Below are 9,803 nucleotides of genomic sequence, written 5' to 3' on the forward strand. Positions count from 1 at the left end.
GATCCTATCCAATTGGTTTCAGATTTCTGGTGCTGCCTGGGGCTTCCCAGAATCTGCTAATAGAATATTGTTGCAGTTCTTTGGATTACTGTTATTGTTTAGGTGCATCAATTATGATAAGTATACATTTTGTGACAAATAGACACTTTTAATCTTAATGTGATTTTCTTCGTCCATGTTTTTTACCATTTCCATGAAGAGTATCATTTGTTGATGATTTTGTATTTTGAAGTGTCGTTCTTGGTTGAGCATATCCAACTGCTATCCACTTAAATATTATATATGCGCTCTCTTTACTCTGTAAATCTGCAACTTGCTATGCTTGTGGTAGAAGATGTGATTTCCTTTGTGTCATAAGGGTTTACTCTTACAAACAGTCACTGCCCGGTTGGATATATAACTTATTCATATGTTACCCTTTCTAATGTCATGTTCTAATTCTAATGTGATGATGCAAGTCCGCCAGTAATGATTAGCAGTACAATAAGGAGAAAGAATTCAAGTTAGGTCGATCAATATAAGTATTTTAAGTGGTTTTATATATATATATATATAATGTAATTGTTAATATTTTGAAATTTTGAGTATAAAGAGGAAATTATCTAATGAAAATGTAGGGAAATAAGCACGGACAAAAAGAAGAAGAAAAAAGTTAAGGGTAAACGAAAGGGAAAATAAACAGATGAAATAAACAAAGGTGAGAAAGCTTTTTATATATTAAAAAAAAATTGTACAATTTGATTTTGTGGATTTGGTGTAATTTGATTTTCCATTTTTTTATTTCATTATAGTCTTCTTCTAGATTTTAATACAGAGAAATTATGAAAATAATCACATTTAATTATCTAATGAAAGGGAAAAATCAATACTTATAAACACATATTAAGCTTATAAAGTAATAAACATATTTTTAAGTTGTATACTTATGCACGTAAGGAGTTCAAAGTTTCTTAAACCTTTCCTTTCTGTACATGTTTTTTCAGAAACGTTAAGAATTAATTTCACCATTATTAGTTTACTAGAATTTGAAGACTACAAAGTTTTTTTTTTTTTTTTTTTTGTGTGTGAAATATTATAGTACTATTTAGCTATTGCACAAATTTAGTTCATTGATTTTTAGCAAATCGTGAAGCCTTTTTTATTTTTGTATAATTTCACAAGGTTTTTGGTTGGCTCGCCTATATGTATGATTGTAAAGCAGTGTGGTATGACATTGGTTGATTTCATTTCTTACCGTATCAATCGGGAAAAATGACAACATTATATATGAGCTGGCCATACATATAGTTAGAGAGCTACCGATTTTTTTTTATTTTTTTTTATAATTGAATGATGGAAACTTTCATCTGGCAGTCCTTGCTCTGTTTGCAAATAACCCCATGCACATAAAATTCATTTTACCTTTTTTTCTTTTTCTTTTGAGTTGCATTCACGTTCGTTTGATTACTTTGCTTAAATAAGAACGAAAACATTGTACAATCAAACCACTCTATAACAACATCGTCGAGTCTGAAATTTTTCAGTTGTTATAAAGAATAGTTGTTATACACTTATAACAGCATTGACATTTAAATAATAATTCGCTGTTATATGCAAAAAAAGATGCATAAAATCTAATTTTCAGATTTAGTTGTCAAATTCTAAGCTTAATTGTTGTATAACGAAGGAAGATAGTTTAATGATGAAAATATTTATATATTCATATGATATTTTTTGTCATAAATAGTGTATTAATTGATTAAATATTTGGTCAAAATCTCTACACTTATTATTGGTATCACAGGTATTCTATTTGTATAAAGATGATTAATTATTATATTACCCAAAAAAAAAAGATAGCTGTTATATGAGGGGTAATTTTAGGGCTATTCACGGTTTTGGTTAAAACCAAAACCAAACCGAAAATTTAACCAAACCGAATAAAAAAATCGACATTTGGTTTAGTTTGGTTTGATTTGGTTTTAAATTTTAAAAACCGATAATATTTGGTTTGGTTATGGTTCTATTAAAAAATAACCGAATAAATAACCGAACCAAACCGATAAATTATATACATAAATTTTATAATTATTTATATGTATAATATTAGTTTTTCATAAATAATTATAAATATTTTATATCTTTTAATCATTAATTTGATTTTTGGTCTACTTATTTCACATGATTGTTTAAGGCCCATGTTTTTAAGAATATGTCCAAGCCCATGTCTTTAAGTCTTTTAACTCTTTAAGAGTTAAGTGCAAACCTACTAATAGAAACTCCCGTTAGAGTCTAATGTCTTTAACTTAAATTTTTAGCCTTTCTTTGTCAGCCATTTGATTTTAGGTTGTTTCTTTTTTTTTTTTCGAATTTATACCTTTCTTTTTTCTTGTTTGAATGAGTCCTAAACTTCTAACAGTTTTCATATGAAAAGGACAGAGGTTGTAGATTTGGAGGTTTCTATAGAAGATACTTCAGTAACATCAGCATTTGCTGTAACTCAAGCACATGGTATGCCCTAATACTTCTTCCGTGGGTAATCCTCCTAAAAAGCAGAAAAGAACAACTCCTTGTAATCGAGACCCTAGCCTTGGGGATAATGATAGAAAAACATCTGAAGTTTGGGATCTTTACACAAAGTTTTGTTGATAAAATGGGAGAATTAAGGGCAAAATGCAATTATTGCCCCAAAGTTTGGGATCATTACACAAAGTTTTTTTATTTCATATATTTTCATTTTAATTTTAGGTAGTCTTTATGTTTAATTAATATGTATGTTTGTAAACAACAACTAAAAGCTCATATGCTCTACTTTATTTCCAGGTGTGTGAATTAAGATGACAAAAATGGTGCAGCCACTACTAAGTTAGTTTTTAGCACTATATGTAATAGTTTAGCAACTTTGGGTAACTTGAGTACTACACTATCACTAATAGTGAAAATGCTTCTATGATGTATGTTTCACCTTAAACTATAAATAAAAGTTATCATTTGAACCAAAAGAAAGACATGTCTTTTTTAACTTTTTAATGTTTTATTGATAAGTCTCATGGCTGCTAGTCATAAACCGAAAAATCGAACCAAACCGACAATAACCAAACCGGTGGTTATTATTTTATTTGGTTTGGTTATGGTTTTAGACATTTAAAAACCGACTAAATTGGTTTGGTTATGGTTTTAATCAATAACCGACCCAAACCGAACCATGAACACCCCTAGGTAATTTTACAAAGAGCGTACTGTTATAAAGTTAGCTGCTACTGTTATAGGTGAAATGCTATTATAGAGGAGTAATATATAACATAAAAAATAGGTTCCGAAAAAACTTGACTGTTATAGAGAGATGTTGTTATATGCGAGTGCTGTTATAGAGAAGTCTGACTGTATTTGAAATTTGATATATAAAGTTGTGTTTATGGTTAATAAACAAAACCTAGAATCAAATGTCTTCCGAGCCGTGCGAAGCGTGGATTGATTCCCTAGTTAAGAATTAACTGTGAAATACATCGCCTATTGCTAAATAGCGTGTAGTTAACAATATACACTACAACATAAGGCATATATAGCTACGAAAGTTTTGCCATGAATTCAAAAATCGTGGCTAATACCTAGTAATAGCCATAAAAATTTAAATTCCATGGCTATCTACAAATTTGTAAAATTTCTTAGCCACGAAAATCAAATTGAAAAAGCTAATTCCTTTTTTTTGCTATAATTGCTAACAATCGTGGCAATAATTACCTAAATTGCTACAACATTATTGCTACAATAAAGTTTTGTAGCTGAATCATAAGTTTTTGCCACGCAGTAGAAGTTAGTGTAGCAATAGTAACCTTTTAGCCACAATAAATTATTTGAAACTATATGTCGTAGCTAAATAAATATTTTTGTTTCAAGTTATAAATGAGTGTAACAATAGTTAAATTTTATAGCTACAAAGTTTTTGCTATAATAAAATTTCGTAACTAATCATTGATTTTTGCCACAAGTTGAAATTTATTGTAGCAGCAGTAACCTTTTAGCCACAAAAAGTTATTTTAAACAAACTTTTGTAGCTAAATAAATATTTTTGCTTCGAATACTAACATCCGTGGCAATAGTCTACTAACAGCTACAATAGTTTGTCATCAAGAAATTATATAACCACAGGGTCATTGTTGTGCTAAAATTTCCATAGCTAATTCTTATTTTTTACTACGAGTTAAAGTTTACTGTAACAATAATAATCTTTTAGCCGCATTAAAATATCTAAAACAAAATCTTGTGGCTAAAAATATTTTTTCTTCAAATTATATTTGAGAATAAAAGTGAAAAATAGTCTGCTTAATAATTACAATTAATTGTCATGAAAAAATGAATAACTACAAATTTAGAGTGTCGACAATAATAAAATATCATAGTTAACCATAAATTTTAAAATAAGGGAGTATATAACAAAATCAACAATATCATAGAGGACGAAAAAAGATACAAAGAAATTCATATTTTAGAATAATATTTTAAAATAATACGGTTGATATCCAAGTAATAGTAAAACAAATTATATTATAAGTCTTATTAAATAAATAGTAGTTGTTAGTCCAATTATAATTTTGAAAATCAATAAATTATATCTAATTGTAACAATAATGGTTTACCAATTACACTATAATGGTCATGCACTATCTTATTAATTATCATAAATTAAATTATACGATGAATCTAACAAATGAAAATTTAATATGATTTATGTGATGAATAATCTTGTATTTCTTGTGACTATTAGTTGATAGTTTATAACACTTTTTTAATATTATTAAGATTTATTTACAAAAAGGTAAATAATTTAATATGGTTAATATATGAGTGTATAAAAAAACTAACTAGTATATCATAATTCATATTAAATAAAGTAATGATTGTAAGTTTCAAATACAATTTAGATAAACTTGTAGTTATATTAATTAAATTTGAATCTCTAACTATAAAACAGACTAAACTATTTGCATGTATTTATCTACATTGATCGGTAATATATTTATTTTCAATTAGTATAAAAGTTATTCATGCTATGCTCTAATGCTATTTCAATAATTATCATAAATATAACTAAACACTATAAATTAAGAATTTAATAGAATTAAAATAGGGGAGTATATAACAAAATCAACTATTTCATAGAGGGTGAAAAAAGCTATAAAGGAATTCAAATTTTAGAAAAATATTTATGTCATATATATAGTTGAGTTTTCCATTTACTTAGAGTAAAGTCTATAATATTTATCATTATTTTCACTAGGTAATTTTCTTTGTCATATATGATAGTTTCATTATAGAATTTGTATATAAAGAAGTAAAAGAAAGCTAAAAAAAAATATACATGTAATAATATGTAAAGGAAACACAAATTAATAATTTAATATGGTTGATATCAAAGTCCATAGGAAAACTAATTGTATTATAATTCTTATTAAATATGTTACATCCCGTATTTTTGAACGTCGGATTAATTGTAAGTTGAGGTGGGGCCCACACGTCAAGATTTGTTTTTGGGACATGTGACAAATTATATGAATCACATATGTGAAGCTAAACATAACTCAAGAAGGACCCTTGAGCCAAATCAAAGTGGAAGTCCTCCAAACGAATATTTTTAAGAAAACGTTTTCGGGTGACCTGACTTTGGGGGGAAAAAACGGTATTATAAGTTTGGAATTTGGAAAAATACCAAGAAATAGAAGTTATAGATAATTGAATTAGCTTTCCATCCATAGGTCGTGGGTTCCCAGGTGACGTCGGTACAAGGAGATATGAACGTTTTAAGGTCGAAAGGTCAGTGGGCTAGGCCCAACTCGGGACCAACCGAATTGGCCCAAAAAAAAAATGAAAAGAAAAATTTAGGCCCAAGTGAGGAGGTGGCCGGCCATGGTCCTTAATAAAGGACCCAAGCCCATTTAAATTAGTCATGTGATTAATAATAAAAAGGGGCTAAGTCTTCATTTTCAATCAAGAACATTCATGAAGCAAAGAAGAGAAAAACAAACACAAAGAAGAGCAAAAATAAGGCCATTTCGGGTTTGGCCATAGAAAAATCAGCCCTCAAAATCTTGCCTCTAAAATTATTTTCTTGTTTAATTCCTACTAAATTAAGTGTCCTCTACAACTTGGTGTAGTTGTTTTGGAAGAAGGAGCACTTATTTCTTCAAGTTGACAACTTGTTCAAGTGAAGAAGTTTGCAGAAAAAGGTAAGAATCAATTCCTTTTTCTTATGTTATGAAGGTTTGTTTATGTTGTGGTATGTGGAAATGAGTAGAAATTATGGAAATAAGGAAGTTTGCAAAGTGGGTATGTATATATATATATATATATATATGTGTGTGTGTAGCCATGAGTGTATATATGTTGTATACATATATGAGTTGAATTTTATGTCGTATTCTAGTTGTGGTTATGGTGAAAATTATATTGGGAATGAAAGTTGAATGAATTTTGGTTGAAGTTGGAATGTAGAAGATTATGTCACTTTAGAATGATTTGGTGATATTATGGAAATGAAGTTGTTAAGATGTGAATTATGATTATGGTTGATGAAATTGGAAGATGGAAGTATGCTATGGATATGTATGTTGAATATTAGAAGTTTTGGATGAATTATGACTTTGGTGGAAAGTTTGTATATTTTGTATATCTTGTGAATATTTTGTGGAAATGATATGAAATGCTTCCGAATTATGTTGTAATGGTCTTGATTAGTAATGAATATGAAAATGTCGATATTGATTTGAAAATACGAAGTTGGAATGAAGGCTACGACGTTATGTTGGAAAGATGACTAATTATGTTATATTGTGTTTTGTAGTGATTATTGTTGTTGTTGGTGTTGTTGTTGGGTTGTTGTTGATTGTTTTGGCCGAGTTGAATTCTCGGGGGCGCTATATGTATAGGGGAGATGCTGCCCAAATTTTTGTAGAAAATGTTGACTCAAGATTTAGGACTTAAGTCTTATGGCTAACAATTGATAAACGTGACCATTTGTAGATTTCGGGCGAAACGGGAATTGAATTCGGAAAGGCGTAAAGACCATATAAGGTATGTAAAGTTATCCCGATTCTTCTTTTGGCATGCCCTAGGTGTACTAGGATCAGATTTGAGCCTCGGAAAGAGTTCTGCTCATCGGAATCCGCATTTGAAAATACCCCTTTTTCATTCAATGGAATTGAACCCTATAAGTATGCTTTATTGAAAGAATTGTGCAAACTTCCGCAAATTGTCTAGAAAATTATGGAATGTCCCTAGAACCTCCGTAGGTGACTTTATAAGCTTAAAATACGTAATTTGAGCCCACCGCTTCGTTTGTCCCGAGGTGGGCCCACTATTTTCGATTTTACCCTTTTGTGTTTATGACTTGTCTTCGAGCATTTTTTTAAGAAATATTCTAACTACTCTTTTAACTACTAAATAAAAATTGTTTTAATATTTCATTAAGCCTTATGAATTGTTTTGGAACTTGGGAACGATCTCAGAAAGATTATGCTTCCGTAACCCATTTTGACATTCGAATTTCACTTACTATGACTCCGTTCGATTTCATTGATTTGATCTGTCATTAGATATGCTTCATTGAGTCTCTGGAAATATATATGGTATTTTTATTGCATTTAGTTTCTCATTACTCCATTCGTGGATGCCTCAATGTTTCCCACACTGAGCCCGGGCCAGGATATGTTGTCAAGCGTTTTCCACTGCATTGTTCGCCGTGCCTCGATGTGAGGGGGCAGGTATACATGTACATGGGTTGTGGAGTATGTTGTGCCATATACACACTCTGATATGATATGATATGATATGATATGATATGATATGATCTGATATGGCCATCTGATACGATATGTTATGTTACGGGGTTATACCCCTATTCTGATTCCTCTGTGTTGTGGCACCAGCGTCGGGAGGGTGGCCACGTTCTGTCTGCCGAGTTCCTTGGCAGGGGCCGGATATGATATGGCATATGTTTCTGTGTACACTCTGTATGTTTTGAAAATATGCATTTGATACTTTGGATTTTACACTCACTTTTCTGTACGTTTTGTACCGGTTACGATTTTGATTCTGTGATTCAGGCTTTACATATTCAGTACATATTTCGTACTGACCCCCTTTCTTCGGGGGCTGCGTTTTCATGCCGCGCAGGTTTAGACGACAGATTTGCTGATCCGCCTGCTTAGGACACCTATTCTGCTATCTTGGAGTGCTCTTTTGTCCAGAGCCTATACCTTGGTACAGTCTGCTGCTGTTGTATATATGTATGCTATTCAGAGGTATGACGGGGCCCTGTCCCGTCTTATGATTCTGTTATGTTCTGTAGAGGTCTGTAGACATACTTGTGTGGGTTCTGTATATGTTTTGGGTTACTATGATCTGTGACGGCCTTATCGGCTTCCACGTGCTATATCTGTTCACCTGCAATATCTGGTAGCACCAATTGACTTTTATATTGATATATTCTGCAAATATGCTCGTTTGGGTTATTGGGTACGTTTGGGTGTCCAGCACGGACACTAGTCACGGCCTACAGGGTTGGGTCATGACAAAATAAGTATTAGATGTAAGTTCCAATTAAATTTTTGTAATGTTAAGAAAATTATACAATCAAATCTTTATATAATTGTCATTCGTTATAACAATATTTCACTATAATGGTCTGATTTTCTCTGGAATTGATTTTTCATGTTATATTTTACTTCTCTATAACAACATTCTACTTATAACAATAGTGACATTCATTATAGCGGTACACTCTTTGTAACATCATCTCTCTATAATTGTCATACTCAAATATTGCACAATAATATTTTGTAAGAAATATATTATGTGTAAAAATAACATATTAAAATATTCATGATAATCATCATTGATGTCATGCACATAGTAAATTTCGAGTATGAATATCTAAAAGGAAAAAAATTATATTTCTCACAGTAATCTGGTTTAGTCTTACAAATTTTTAAAATCACTTCAAGTGTTAAATTATCACTAAGAGACTGACATTTAAGAAACAACCTACAATTATAGAATTCTTACATCAAACTTGAAATGTTTAAAGTTCAACTAATTTTAAATGCACATGTTTCTTAGATTTTTTTTTATTGGTATAGTACCACTAGTTATGGATTTATTAGTAATTTATTAATCTTTTCAATTTTTAATTAATGAAATATGAAAATCAATTGAGATTTTAAATTGAACAAGTGTTTTGTTTACGTTTATAACGTAAAAAATATAGAAAAATAATTTTTTGTGTGCTTTTGGTTATAACAGCTGAATGAGATCTAAATATCAGATGCAGATATACATACATAATAACACCTCACTATAGCAGCCATGAAATTTCGAACAAACACTGCCATTATAGAGAGGTTTGAATGTATCTAATTAATAACAACTATAGTTTATTACCAATTACATTGTAATGGTCATGTACTATCTTATTAATTTTCATACATTAAATTATACAATGAATCTAACAAATGAAAATTTGATATTTTATAACACTTTTTTGACATTATTAGGATTTATTTCAAAACAGTTAAAAAATTAATATGATTAATTTATGAGTTTATAAGAAAACTAACTAGTATATCATAATTCATATTAAATAATTCTTTTTAAGTTTCAAATATAATTTAGATACACTTGTAATTATATTTAATTAAATTTGAATATCGGACTATAAACAATTTTAAAGGAATACATATACTAGAATAATATTTATTCCATATGAATAGTTGACTCTTTTCGTTTACCTAAAGTAAAGTATACATTCATAACTAGGAGTACTTTGCATT

The 9,803-nt window shown here is 29.8% G+C and overlaps 1 long non-coding RNA gene across 1 annotated transcript; it reads left to right on the forward strand.

The window, feature by feature from the left end:
- The first annotated feature begins 5,747 nt into the window (after nucleotides 1-5,747).
- Nucleotides 5,748-8,566, forward strand: LOC132622775 (uncharacterized). The gene is made up of 3 exons (XR_009575994.1): nucleotides 5,748-6,203; nucleotides 6,997-7,047; nucleotides 8,149-8,566. It is a non-coding gene; the product is annotated as an uncharacterized LOC132622775 (long non-coding RNA).
- Nucleotides 8,567-9,803: the final 1,237 nt, after the last annotated feature.

This window comes from Lycium barbarum, chromosome 2 (assembly GCF_019175385.1).
Source record: "Lycium barbarum isolate Lr01 chromosome 2, ASM1917538v2, whole genome shotgun sequence".
NCBI lineage: Eukaryota > Viridiplantae > Streptophyta > Magnoliopsida > Solanales > Solanaceae > Lycium > Lycium barbarum.